Raw genomic sequence first — 12,739 nt, 5'->3', positions numbered from 1 at the left:
CACAACTGAGTGACAACTCTTAGGAAATACTACCAGCTTACTCAGTTCGAGTAAGACCATGGAGAAGTCTGGTGACAGTTAATCATTCAGTTGCCTGGATGCACATGTTACACGTGGCTAACGATGCTGTGACCACTAGGAGCTTTCAGAATTGGAGAAAACAGCATCATGTCTCTTGCTTTCTGAAACATGGAATTTTTAACTTTTTTTTTTTTTTTTTTTTCTGGAGACAGAGTCTTGCTCTGTCACCCAGGCTGGAGTACGGTGGCGTAATCTTGACTCACTGCAGCCTCCACCTCCTGGGTTCAAACAGTTCTCCTGCCTCAGCCTCCCAAGTAGCTGGGATTATAGGCGCCCACCACCAACTGGCTAATTTCTGTATTTTTAGTAGAGATGGGGTTTTGCCATGTTGGCCAAGCTGGTGTTGAACCCCTGGCCTCAGGTGATCCACCCACCTCGGCCTCCCAAAGTGCTGGGGTTACAGGCCTGAGCCACTACATTCCCAGCCAGAAATTTTTAAGTTAAAAAAAAAAAAAAAGTTTCAGTGTTTGACCTTACCCATTATGTGCCCAGTTAGTTCTAGATCCATGAAAGGTTCCTTAAAAAAAGAAAAAGAAAAAGAAAAAAAAGACTGTCATTTTCTTGGGCAGCTTTTCCTGAGCTCTGTATGTGTGTGCCTGTGTCTGGGGCATACACAAGGACTCCGGCAGGTCCACTGAACTCTACCACATAGTTGCCAGTTACACTGTAAACTGTGACCTGGAAATTGCGATTTACTCTTTGATTTTTCTGTTTACTTTGCTTGAGTACTGTATGTATAAAAAAGCAGCCACATATGGATGGTCAAAGGGTTTCCTAGAAATATGGATAGTCAGAGGGCTTCCTAGAAATATGGATGATCAAAGGCATCCTAGTTTTTCAGGTAAATTCTAGAAACCAGAACCATATCCCAATTCCTGTAGCCTTTATTATTTCAGATCAATAGAAGCAGAATCCAAATGCATTTGGAGCTTAGAGGTCAATTGATTTGGAACTCATTCCAGTCCAAAGAATCTCTAGATTCATTGATTTTAGGGTATTGTTTAGGGGAAAAGGACTTTAAAAGTTGGGCGGGGGAGCTTTATTCTTTACTTTATAACCTGTGTGAGGCGGGAGAATTAACCTGTTTTGGATAGAGGCTGCAAAAAAGCCAGTTCTGGTGACCACACTAAAAAGATTAATGAGCACTTAGCACCAAATTAAATACCCACCCCCACCTTTATGAAGTGGAGTTAATAGTACAAATGTGACAGCATTAAACATTGAAGCCATCAGAAGGAACTTGGGAAGTGCTCAGGCACCGATGAGTTAAAAACACAGACATCCAGTAAGTGAGTTCCCGCTGGGCACGGGTCTGTTTATCCTGCCTTTCTGAAGTCAGAGCCAACATTCTTAATGGTTTTGAATGATTCAGAATGTTTCTTTTTTGGCAGGGCCAGTTTCCACACATGGGCTTATGACTAAAACCCCTTAGGTGAGGTCCAAAGCAGAAACCAGCCTCACACTTAATGTCATATTTCAGAATCATCTTATTTTAGAGCAAAAGGAAAACTATTAAATATAGCTTGCTTATTTCAGACGCGAAGGGACGGAACCAGGGAGGCTTTGGTCAGCCAGAGGTCACAGGACTGGAGAGAGAGGCCAGCCCAAGGCAGACCTCTGGGTTCTGGGCCCAGCCCTCCCTCCTCTGCACCACACAGCTCCTGTCCAGACCTCGGAAGGAGGTTCCAGCGTGGCCTCGGCCTCCTGCTGGAAGAGGCAGCTTGCCCTTTGAGATCATTTAGAAAATGACTTGGGTCAGAATGGAGAAGTTCGTTTTTACAAAATGAAACAAATCAGTTATTTGCCATAGACAGCTTTTTCAAAACATCTTTTGCCAGTGTGTCATGAATGTATTAGCTCTGGGACAGAAACAAGAATAATAACAATTCTATCTAGTATACGCCAAAAGAAGAGACTTGATACACTTTTTTTTTTTTGGATGAGAATTAACTTATGCCACACTAGTTCTTAATAAAACAAACTGAATCCTTACCGCAGGAGAAAGAATGGAGCATGTTCTAAGAACATGCTGTACTCTTTGGGGCACTGAGTGAATGTACTATTTAGAAGATGCCCTTGAAGCTCACAAGTGCCTCTTGGGATGGAGTAAAGGGGGAGAAACAGCGAGAGAACTCGGACAGAGAAGCTGTCCATGGGAGGAGAAGGCCTTGGGAAGAGCCATCGACTCACCCGCTTCCTGCTTGATTGAGGATTTTGGGGATCACAGATGCCATAGGGGAGAACCCATTTCTTCAAAGCCAGGAGGTGAACCGGCCCACCCCTGCTGTGCCCACCACACTACAGCCAGTAAGGGTTCTCCTCTGAACCTGAGCCACTGTCCCTGAGAGCCAGAAACCGGCCATGTGTGGCGTCCCCAGAAAAGGACATGAGCAGGTCCTCAGCCCTGCCACACACATTTGTCTAAGGAGAGAAAGCAAGTCAGCGAAATGGGATTTGCACCGAGATCTCTGCACCCAGGGAGCCCGCCTGTGGAGTCGATCCTATTTTTCCAGGTGGTGTTTAAATAGCTTCATTGATCACTTTGTTTCTTTCAATTGATTATTACAAAACATGTTTCCCCCCAAAGAATGTTAATATGTCATCAATATTCAGTTAAGTAACTCCAGGATGATCTTTTAGTAGGAGGAGCTGTCTTTTGGTCCTAGTAACACTAAGTGCCATTTTTTCCTCTTCCAAGCCCATGGAAACAGTGTGGAGGAAAAATGATCCTATATTTAGCTTCTAGCATGATTTTGGAGATAAATGACAGCCACCTCCCAGACCCCCTCCCGAACACCCGTATTGCCTTACTGTTATTTTTATTTTTTTGAGACAGAGTCTCCCTCCGTCACCCAGGCTGGAGTGCAGTGGTGTGATCTCTCAGCTCAGCTAATTTTTGTATTTGTAGTAGAGACGGGGTTCCGTCGTGTTGGCCCGGCTGTTCTCGAACTCCTGACCTCAAGTGATCCACCTGTCTCATCTTCCCAAAGTGCTAGGATTACAGGCATGAGCCACTGCGCCCCTCCTTACCTTTATTTTTAAAGTAGGCAATAATTTTAATTTTGTGTGTGTGTGTGTATGACAGGGTCTCGCTCTGTTGCTGGAGTGCTGTGGCACCATCAAGGCTCACTGCAGCCTCAACCTCCTGGGCTCAAGTGATCCTCCTGCCTCAGCCTCCCAAGTAGCTGGGACTACAAACACCACCACGCCCCGCTACTTTTTAAATTTTTTGTAGAGACACAGGCTCCTGCTGTGTTGCCCAGGCTAGTGTCAAACTCATGGCCTCAAGTGATCCTCCAGCCTTGGCCTCCCAAAGTGCTGGGATTACAGGTGTGAGCCATCATGCCCAGCCCAGTTTATTTTAAAAAGAGCTACTGGTTGGGTGCAGTGGCTCACACCTGTAATCCTAACACTCTGGGAGGCCCAGGCAAGTGGATCAACTGGAGATCAGGAGTTTGAGACCAGCCTGGCCAACATACTGAAATCCCATCTCTACTAAAAATTAGCTAGGTGTGGTGGCGCATACCTGTAGTCCAGCTACTCGGGAGGCTGAGGCAGGAGAATCACTTGAACCTGGGAGGTGGAGCTTGCAGTGAGCCGAGATCGCGCCACTGCACTCCAGCCTGGGTGACAGAGCGAGACTCTGTCTCAGAAAAAAAAAAAAAAAAGGAAAAAGCTACTGAAGAGCGGAGTTTCGCTGTGTTAAGACCACCGTACATCCATAATGGCCTTCCCTCAGATCTCTCTTCCAGGGAGCTAGGGCTGTCTACACATGCTCCGGAGAAACAAATGCACATTTCCTACACGGGAGTGAAATGGAGAATCATTGTGGTGATAGTTTAACTGAAATCTACCTTGGATTTTTTCTCTTCCCTGTTTTATTTGTTTAAAAAATCATAATCCAGCAAATGCATCAAATTAAGGCTGTGGGTACAGTTCTCCTAACAGAAAAGCACACAGTAAGCTGGGACAATGGAACAGAAAGCAGTGGGTATTGTTTTCTTCTTAAGATTTTTATATTCACATTGGATGAGAATGTCCCCTTGCTGCTGTTTTTGGAATGGGTACCTTACTCATGGCCTCCATACACAGAGGGCGCAGATTCAGGACAGAGGCTTTGCATGCTCCTGAGTCCCTGCTAAGCAAGTACTCCCTTCCCTGCTCCTCCTGTTGGGCATGCTAGATTTTCTGTGCACTTGCAGTCATATGGAAACTGTCTTCCTTCTTAGCTGTGCGTGTGAAAGTCACCCCAGTGTTTGACCTGCAGTGTGAGTAGAATTTGGGGTCCCATGACATGATCCTCTTCCTTTTGACTTCTGAAGTTGGGGTCGGGGAAAGGGACTCATTTTGAGCCAAAGGGCATTTTAAGGGTATCATTGCATATATTCACTGTCTCCAGCCAACACTGCTGTCTAGACAAATGGGTACCTTTATGTCCCATTTATTAAGACATCCTGCAAAAGGGGCTCCTGGCCCCTGTGGGAAGCTGGAAAGGAACAGACCATATCCTGTTTCTTTTTGCTCCTACCTCTGTGGGGAATCCTTATTCTGCCCCCAAAGTCTGGTGCCATACCTGTGGGTCCCTGCATCTCCTAGAATTCCCCCTATGCTAGTGTTTAGCCTGTGTAATAACAGTTATCTGTCCACAGGGCTGTATCCTCCTCCGGCTTGTAAACTCCATGAAGACCGGCCCCAGGTCTCACTCACTCCTGTCCACCGCAGTGCTTTCCGCATGTTAGGTCTTAACAAACATCTGTTTCTTCTACTCTTCATAAAATTCACGTTTCTCCTCACCCCCTGCCATCCCTGACCCCAGCTAACTTTCACCCTGTGTGCGGGGGTGAGGGATCTACATTTGGGCTCCACCCCCACACGCCTGCTGGCCTGTCATCTCAGATCCCTGGTGGTGGGACATCTACCGCGGCTCTGCCCCATCCCCCACTGTCTTCACCCCTGCCACCTCTGGCATGGTTTCACTGTCCCCTCCCTGGAGTTCTCCTTTTCTCCCCTGCCCAGGCTGCCCCCGCTGGAAAGCCCAGCTCAGGCCTCTGGCCCTATGAAGCCTCTCCTGACTGAATAATCCATCAGCCTGCCCTCAGCTCATCTGGTCCCCAGTGACGACTGTGCTCTCCACCAGCAGGACACACCGGAGCACTTTCTCTGTCCCTGCGAGTTGGACTCCATTCCACAGTTAGGTCCTGGGTCACAGACAGACATTTCACATCCCCTCCTCGGTATTCTCCAGCAGTGTGCGGCACAGTGCAGGCTCCTAGGAGGCAGCTGGTGGATATCTACCCATGATTTTAAGAGGTCTGTCTTGACCAGGAGTGTCGAGAAGTGACCTGTGTCTCTGAAGCATTGCTGCTGGTTAGTCCCTCGTGGAAGAAGTGACATGTCCCTCCTGTGTCTGGCTCACGGGGACCGGCGCCTCCCATGTTTGCCCCTGCCGTGCCCTGTGGTTTCCTTTGACACCCTCTGTCATTGTCTATTTTTATGTTTTAAACTTCAGTGGGATTCACCTCTGCAATTTGCTCCCATGTCCTCCTGGTAAATGGTAAACGCGGTGAATCAATGATGAGTAATCAGTAGGCAGAAATGGAATTTCCTGGTCCCAGTTTCAGATCGTATCTGTCTTTCCCCAGACTCCTAACTTCTTGTTGGGACATCCCTTGGTCTGGCCTTTCCCTCCAGAGGAGTCCCCAGACCCACCCACAGCCTTGATTTACTGATGCCTAATCTTATTTTAGTTTTTCACACCAGTTTTAACAATTCGATTGTATAGATCTTCTGGAAATTTTACCCCAAAACGGTAGATGTTCCATCCCCTCACAGGGGAATGTGGTGGGGGTGGGGGTTAACGTGTTGAAAATCTAGGTATCATGTGTTTTATTTGAGTTAGCTGTGTTTTCACAACAACTCTGAGAGTTAACATTATCACTTCTACTTAATAAATTAAAAAACACACACACAAAAAAAAACTAAAGCCCCAAAAGGATTGAATAGCTTGCCAAGGCTATGTAACAAGTGAAATCTGAATCCAGGTCTGTATGATCCCAAAGCTTAAGCTGCTGCCCATCTTTCTATTCCCAGTTCAAACGTGCCTTGAAATGGGAACTCACTTGATAGCACTTGGCTTTTAAACGGCTACATACGTATAAGTTCCTTCACTCAAATATGCTGGGGCTCAGGAGGAGAGGCAGAGAGAAGGAAAAGGTATTGATTGATTGATTTGATTCTAAGCAGAGATTGACAGAGATGAGCTTTCAGGCCCCAGAGTGTGACTGTTGAGCACCTAAGAAGTCCTCACTTGACCCTTGACTTCCTGCCAGAGCCTCGGGAATCCCATTAGTGCAGCGTGCTCGCTGGCTGGGCTGGAACTTGCTGCTCTCCTCTGCAGTGGCAGGCTGACTTCTGCCCCTAGATTGGAACTGCCAAGGGCTGCTATAGAAGGGACAGACTTCCAGTGCTCACCGGGGAGCCAGGGGTATCCTGGGAAGCTGAAAATGCATTTGTCAAGCTCAGGTCTTCACAGCTGAGAAACCCCATCACTAACCCGCAGTTTTCTTGACCAAAACTTTAAGTGCTCTGTTTTTCCCATCTCTAAATAATGTTCATACATGTAAATCCTAGGAGGTTGCAGGGACAGTGGCTAGAAAGCCCCCACATTCTCTAGAGGAGTGACAGGATGAAAGAAGCATGCTCTATAATTAGGCTTTATTACACGCTTTTTAAGGTTAACTGAAAGACTTCCCAGTAGCTTCCCTAGCCACTTTTTCAAATACTGAAAGCTTCCAGAAAGCAGCAGACCGGGGTTCCTCACAATCTGACACAGACCTCAGTTACTGTTGAAAAGTGAAAGAGGGCTGGGCACGGTGATTCACACCTATAATCCCAGCACTTTGGGAGGCTGAGGTGGGTGGATCACCAGAGGTCAGGAGGTCAAGACCGGCCTGGCCAGCATGGCAAAACCCCATCTCTATTAAAAATACAAAAATTAGCTGGGTGTAGTGGCGCACGCCTAAAACTCCAGCTACTTGGGAGGCTGAGGCATGAGAATTGCTTGAACCCAGGAGGCAGAGGTTACAATGAGCCGAGATCATGCCACTGCACTCCAGCCTGGGTGACAAGAGTGGGACTCTCTATCTCAAAAAAAAAAAAATGAAAGAGCTCTTGTCTGACATTGGTTTCTATCCTCATTTTTATAATCAGACAGTTTTGGAAACATGCTATTATGATAGTGTTTAAATACTCCAGAATTCTGTGTGTTCGGTAGCTTCAGGTTGGTTTGATTGTTGTTTTACCCCAGTGCCTCTTCCTTCCCATCTGTGCTTCTCAGCTTGGTTTTTTAGATGTATTTTTCTGTTGTAGGACAGTATTGAAGGGCATTTTCTGACCATTTCTTTTACTGGCCAACCTCCTCTTAGATTTTAATCTCAATTCTCAAGAATCTTCCCAACACACTCTGTTCCTATTCTGCTATCATCTTGAGAGCTTCCCAGTCACTGAAAAGCATGTTTAGTAGCCCCTGGCTTAAAGAGCCCACCTGCCAATCACAGACCATTGTCTTGACCATTCAGCTCTGACCCACACATCTGGGCCACATCATCCCACTGGCCAGTAAGCATGGGGAATGCTCTGTGGCCTCAGCTGTGTTCAGGTTCCTCGGTGGAGCCGTAATCATTAACTTAGAAATTGCAATTGGTGGTAACTTGACAGAGCTTTCATCATCAGACTGCTGAGTCATGCAGCCTCTTGCTGGGTAAAATGTGTTTTGAGACATAATCCCCTATAGGGACACCCCCTTGGAGCTACTGTGAAGGCGCTCCCAGCTTCCCTCCCATCAGGGGGACGACCGAAGGATTTACTTGAACAATCCGTTTTCAGAAATGAAGAAGACCTTACGACCCTGGCTTCCTCTCTTCTGATGCAGCTGAAAGATGCATTTCATCTGTAAAGTTAGAGCAGGTAGGAGAGAATGTGAGGCAGTTTCCGTTCTTCTCAGTTGCCCTCCACCTGATTCTGAAGCTGTCACAGACTGTCCATGCAGACTGGCGCTCCCCTCTGCAGGCCTTCTGCAGCCTGTACTGCTACAGCACGAGGCTGCACAATCAGCTGTGAAAACAGAAGCCTTCTTCCGTCTCCTGTGCGGGATCCTTGCCTGCCTTTCTTCTGTGATTGGATCTATAGGCTTAGACTGTGTTTTATTTCCTAAAACATCTTGCTGAGCAAACCTTGTTGCTCTGCCTCATGTTAGCGGTTTCCCTAGCAACGGCCACACCTCGCATTTTCTCCCGCACAGAGAGCACCAGCATGAGGGGGCATGTGTTGCTCGCTGTACAGGAACTTTCCCAACCTGTGTGCAGGAAGGAGAAGGTGCTTTCTATTTCTCGTTTTTAAAAATGCCTCTGGGCCGGGCGCGGTGGCTCAAGCCTGTAATCCCAGCACTTTGGGAGGCCGAGACGGGCGGATCATGAGGTCAGGAGATCGAGACCATCCTGGCTAACATGGTGAAACCCCGTCTCTACTAAAAGATACAAAAAACTAGCCGGGCAAGGTGGCGGGCGCCTGTAGTTCCAGCTACTTGGGAGGCTGAGGCAGGAGAATGGCATAAACCCGGGAGGCAGAGCTTGCAGTGAGCTGAGATCCGGCCACTGCACTCCAGCCTGGGTGACAGAGCGAGACTCCGTCTCAAAAAAAAATAAAAATAAAAAAAATAAAAAAATAAAAATGCCTCTGTTGGTGACACTGGTGGAGAAACATGCTTACGAGAAAACAACTGACCTTCTGCTGTTACTCTAGGAGATTTCCTAGGAGCTCACACTGTCATTTAAATTCCAGGTGCACGTCTTCCGAACAAATGCCTCCTGAGGATTTCTGTGCCTGGAAAATATCTGTTAACAGATTGCTTTTACACCTACGTAAGTAGAGGCTTCTGCTTGTAAGTCAACCTCCAGGGAGTTTTGTTTTATTTTGTACCTGAATGATTCCTCAGTACATTTCTTTCTTTTTCTTTTTTGAGGTAGGGTTTTGCTGTGTTGCCCAGGCTGGAGTACAGTGGTGTGATCACGACTCACTGTGGCCTCAACCTCCCAGGCTCAAGTGATCCTCCCACCTCAGCCTCCCAAGTAGCTGGGACCACAGGCGTGCACCACCACGCCTGTCTAATTTTTTAAAATTTATTTTGTAGAGGCAGAGAGTCTCCCTGTGTTGCCCTGGTTTCAAACACTTGGGCCAAGTGATTCTCTGCCTCAACCTCTTAAAGTGCTGGGATTACAGGTGTGAGCCACCATGCCTGACAAGCCCGATACATTTTTTTAAATGGTCATTTTGACCATTTGATCTCTACTTTTTTTCTCTCCACCACCCAACTCTACTGTCAGGAAGAGTCTATAACATGAACTCCTGCTTAAAAACAAGGATACAGATCCCATATTCAGGTCTTAGAATGGGAAGAGGAGAAGGCAGTTGAAAATATTAAATATATGTATTTCAGTGAATCCAGTTGGAGATGCCATTTCAGCTTTGTAGTCACTCTAGAATGTGTCCATGTACGGCAAAGCATGTGACAGCAGGATCTCTGCACCCTCTCCATTTACCAGCTGTGGTGGATCTCTTAGCCACAGCTCTGTTTATAATGTGCTCATGGAAAACTAATGTGTTACAATATTTACATTGTGCTAACATTGGTTCAGATGGCTTCATCATATTTACCTGATTTAATCCTCACAACCACCTTATGTGCTAGGTCCAGTTATTACCATCTTTTTTTTTTTTTTTTTTTTTTTTGAGATGGAGCCTCACTCTGTCACCAGGCATGCAGTGGCGTGATTTAGGCTCACTGCTGCAACCTCCGCCTCCCAGGTTCAAGCGATTCTCCTGCCTCAGCCTCCCAAGTAGCTGGGACTACAGACACATGCCACCATGCCCAGCTGATTTTTGTATTTTCATAGAGATGGGATTTCACCATGTTGGCCAGGATGGTCTCAACCTCTTGACCTCGTGATCCACCCATTTCAGCCTCCCAAAGTGCTGAGATTACAGGCGTGAGCCACCGCACCCGGCCTATTAACCTCATTTTACAGATGAGGAGACTGAGGCACAGAGAGTTAAAGTGATTTGTGCAGGGTTGTGTGAGGAGCTGGTGGCAGAGCTTGGCATTCTGGCTCTGGAGTCTGCATTTGGTCATCTCACCATACAGTGTCATAGAAACAGGAAACTCGAGAAGATAAACTGCTGGGCTGTATTTGGAGTCAGTATTTTAACACTGTCATAATCTGAAGCATGATCTATGGGACTCATTACTGTGCCCTTTGACTTGAACTTCTTTAAGGTTAGTGGGAAAACGGGCTTTAGAGAAGGACAGGACTGGCTTAAGGTCACACTGCATGTCAGAAGTGTGGTGGAGGGTCCAGGTCTTCTGACCATTCAGTACAAGCCAAACTGTGCTAATTTCTAATTTTTCTCCCTTTCTCTTGGTGAGTTATTTGGTGCTACTTCTACTCCTCAGGACCAAAGCTGGCTTTCACGGTTTACTCATGTACTTACTGATGAAACCCTGAAACTTGGAGCCAGTGACTGTTCAGCGGTCCATATGAAGATGCGCTGAAGATGTAAAGGACCGAGCAGTAAAGAGTGCTGGCTGAATCCCTGGGCTGGGAATCAGGCATGTTGGAGTTTGAGTCCTGGTCTGCCACTCCAGCTCTGTGACCAAGAGGAAGTCATGTACCCTTTCTAAGTCTCTAGCCTATCTTCTGAAAGACGAAGATGCTACCACCAACCATGTTAGTGGTTGTGAATGCCAACAAAGTCCATGTGAAGCACACGGCACAGTGTCTGCCGTGGACTCAGTGTTCCAAAAATGGAAGCTATGACAGTTTCACAGAGTGCTCTTCCCATCATTTTTCAGTTCATTTTGGCCTTTTCCCTCGAAATCACTCCAGTGTTCTGATCCAGCTGATAAAACACCAAACATTCATATAGTGCTTTAAAAGTGACCCACTGTTTTTATAGACGCATTACGTATGACCCTAACAACCACTGCAATATAGAAATTCGCATCTCCATTCTCCAGATCAGGAAACTGAAGCTCGGAAAAGTTAAATGATTTGCCCAGGATCACATAGCTAGTAAGCAGCCCAGCCAGATCCTGTGTTAACCTGTTCATCCACTTCCTATAAGAAAACATCCATTCAAGGCAGGTGAGGCAACAAAGAAAGACTTAGAGCTGTGTGGCCGCTCGTCAGGACAGTGCCAGCTGCACCTACAGTCCGGCTGGAATACTCGACTTAAGACTATTGTGTCCCATGTCCCAAACATTTTGAAGCCACATCTTAAAGAAGTGTCCTGCTCAGATGCAGTTCTTGTGAAATCCGCAGGCCCCAAGGGAAGTGACTTTCATCCAGTTTGCTCATGCAAGAACAGACTGGCATTTCACATCCAGGAAAACAATGGATTTGTACTGTTCAGCTTTTGCCATGCAAGGAGTTCCTGGTGTCATTTATCAATTTACATCCAGGCTCCAGCTTCACTATCAGATTTGGAAGAAAAAAGTTACAAAGAAAGGCAGCTTGCTGAGAAACAGCAGAAGCATGACAGTACAGACTGGGTTTTGAAATGGAGACACATTCTCATGGCTTGTGGGCTGAGAGACACCGAGAAAGGATTTTGTTCTTGAAAGATGATTGTTTTAATGCTGGAGATGGAGAGTTTTGACAATTTTAAGTGCATGTTCTGTGTGTAAGAGTCATTACGTGTTTTTTTTTTTTTTTTTCTTTCAGATGTTGCCATGCCTTAAAATTGCTGATGATTAAAATAGAACATCCTGAGTTACAGAAATTCAGCCCTACCGTATCCTGGCCTAAAAATACAGAACAATCAAATTGATTGTTGGAAATGAGAAGCTAGGGAGGGTTGGAAACATGCTAATGTTTACTGAGTAAAATCTTTCCTTCTCTGTAGAGTTGCCCTTGCAGCTGAAAGTCACTGAAAGACTCAACAAAATAAGCGGATCCCACTTGCTCTCACTCTGTTCTCGTTTACATGACCTGGAAAGAGAATGAATGAGCCCTTTTAAATTTGTCAACTGGTTTTCTTCCATCTCCTTCCTAGTGAGCCACAGGGTTTTTTGCTGTTAACTGGGTAGCCAGTGTCTTCATGCAGACTTGTTTTCAGGAAACTAGCCTCTTGCTTCATGTGAAAACAGCGACCCAACTCAAGATGTCTATCACAGTGTGTTCCGTTGCATCACAGTTGCATCTCCAGCTTCAATACTCAAGTTGGGACTGTTGTGTTCTGATGTCTCGAACATTTCAAAGCTACATCCTTAAAGAAATGTCAGGCTTAGGTAGAGTTCTTATTGTGAAATCCTCAAAGCCCAGGGGAAGTGACCTTAAGCCAATTTGCTGGCTTTTCATGTCACAGAAAACAATCAACTGCCACTACTCAGCTCTGCCACACCTGGTGTGGTCACTACTTGCCAACTCAGTACCCCACTTTCTCCCCAAGGACATAAAAGCAGTGTGGGAAGATATACCAAATGACCTTGTCACACTGGGCTAATATGAAGAGCCCATAGATGCAAAATAATATACCTTTATTCTTCTGATTTTTTTTTTTTTTTTTTTTCTTGAACTGCTGACCACAGGTGATCCACCTGACG

The 12,739-nt window shown here is 46.2% G+C and overlaps 1 long non-coding RNA gene across 2 annotated transcripts in view; it reads left to right on the top strand.

The window, feature by feature from the left end:
- LOC105510036 overlaps nucleotides 1-12,296 on the top strand; it is a 32,224-nt gene extending 19,928 nt beyond the window's left edge. Inside the window, exons 3-4 of one of the 2 annotated variants that reach the window (XR_001001513.1) lie at nucleotides 8,920-8,999; nucleotides 10,562-12,296. This is a non-coding gene — a long non-coding RNA (uncharacterized LOC105510036). The remainder of the gene's footprint in view (nucleotides 1-8,919; nucleotides 9,000-10,561) is intronic. The other variant, XR_001001514.1, reaches the window with a different exon arrangement.
- The last annotated feature ends 443 nt before the right edge of the window (nucleotides 12,297-12,739 follow it).

Source organism: Colobus angolensis, unplaced genomic scaffold, assembly GCF_000951035.1.
Source record: "Colobus angolensis palliatus isolate OR3802 unplaced genomic scaffold, Cang.pa_1.0 Scaffold182, whole genome shotgun sequence".
NCBI lineage: Eukaryota > Metazoa > Chordata > Mammalia > Primates > Cercopithecidae > Colobus > Colobus angolensis.
The sequence above is the reverse complement of the archived record's forward strand: the minus strand, read 5'-3'. Positions and strand labels throughout refer to the sequence as shown.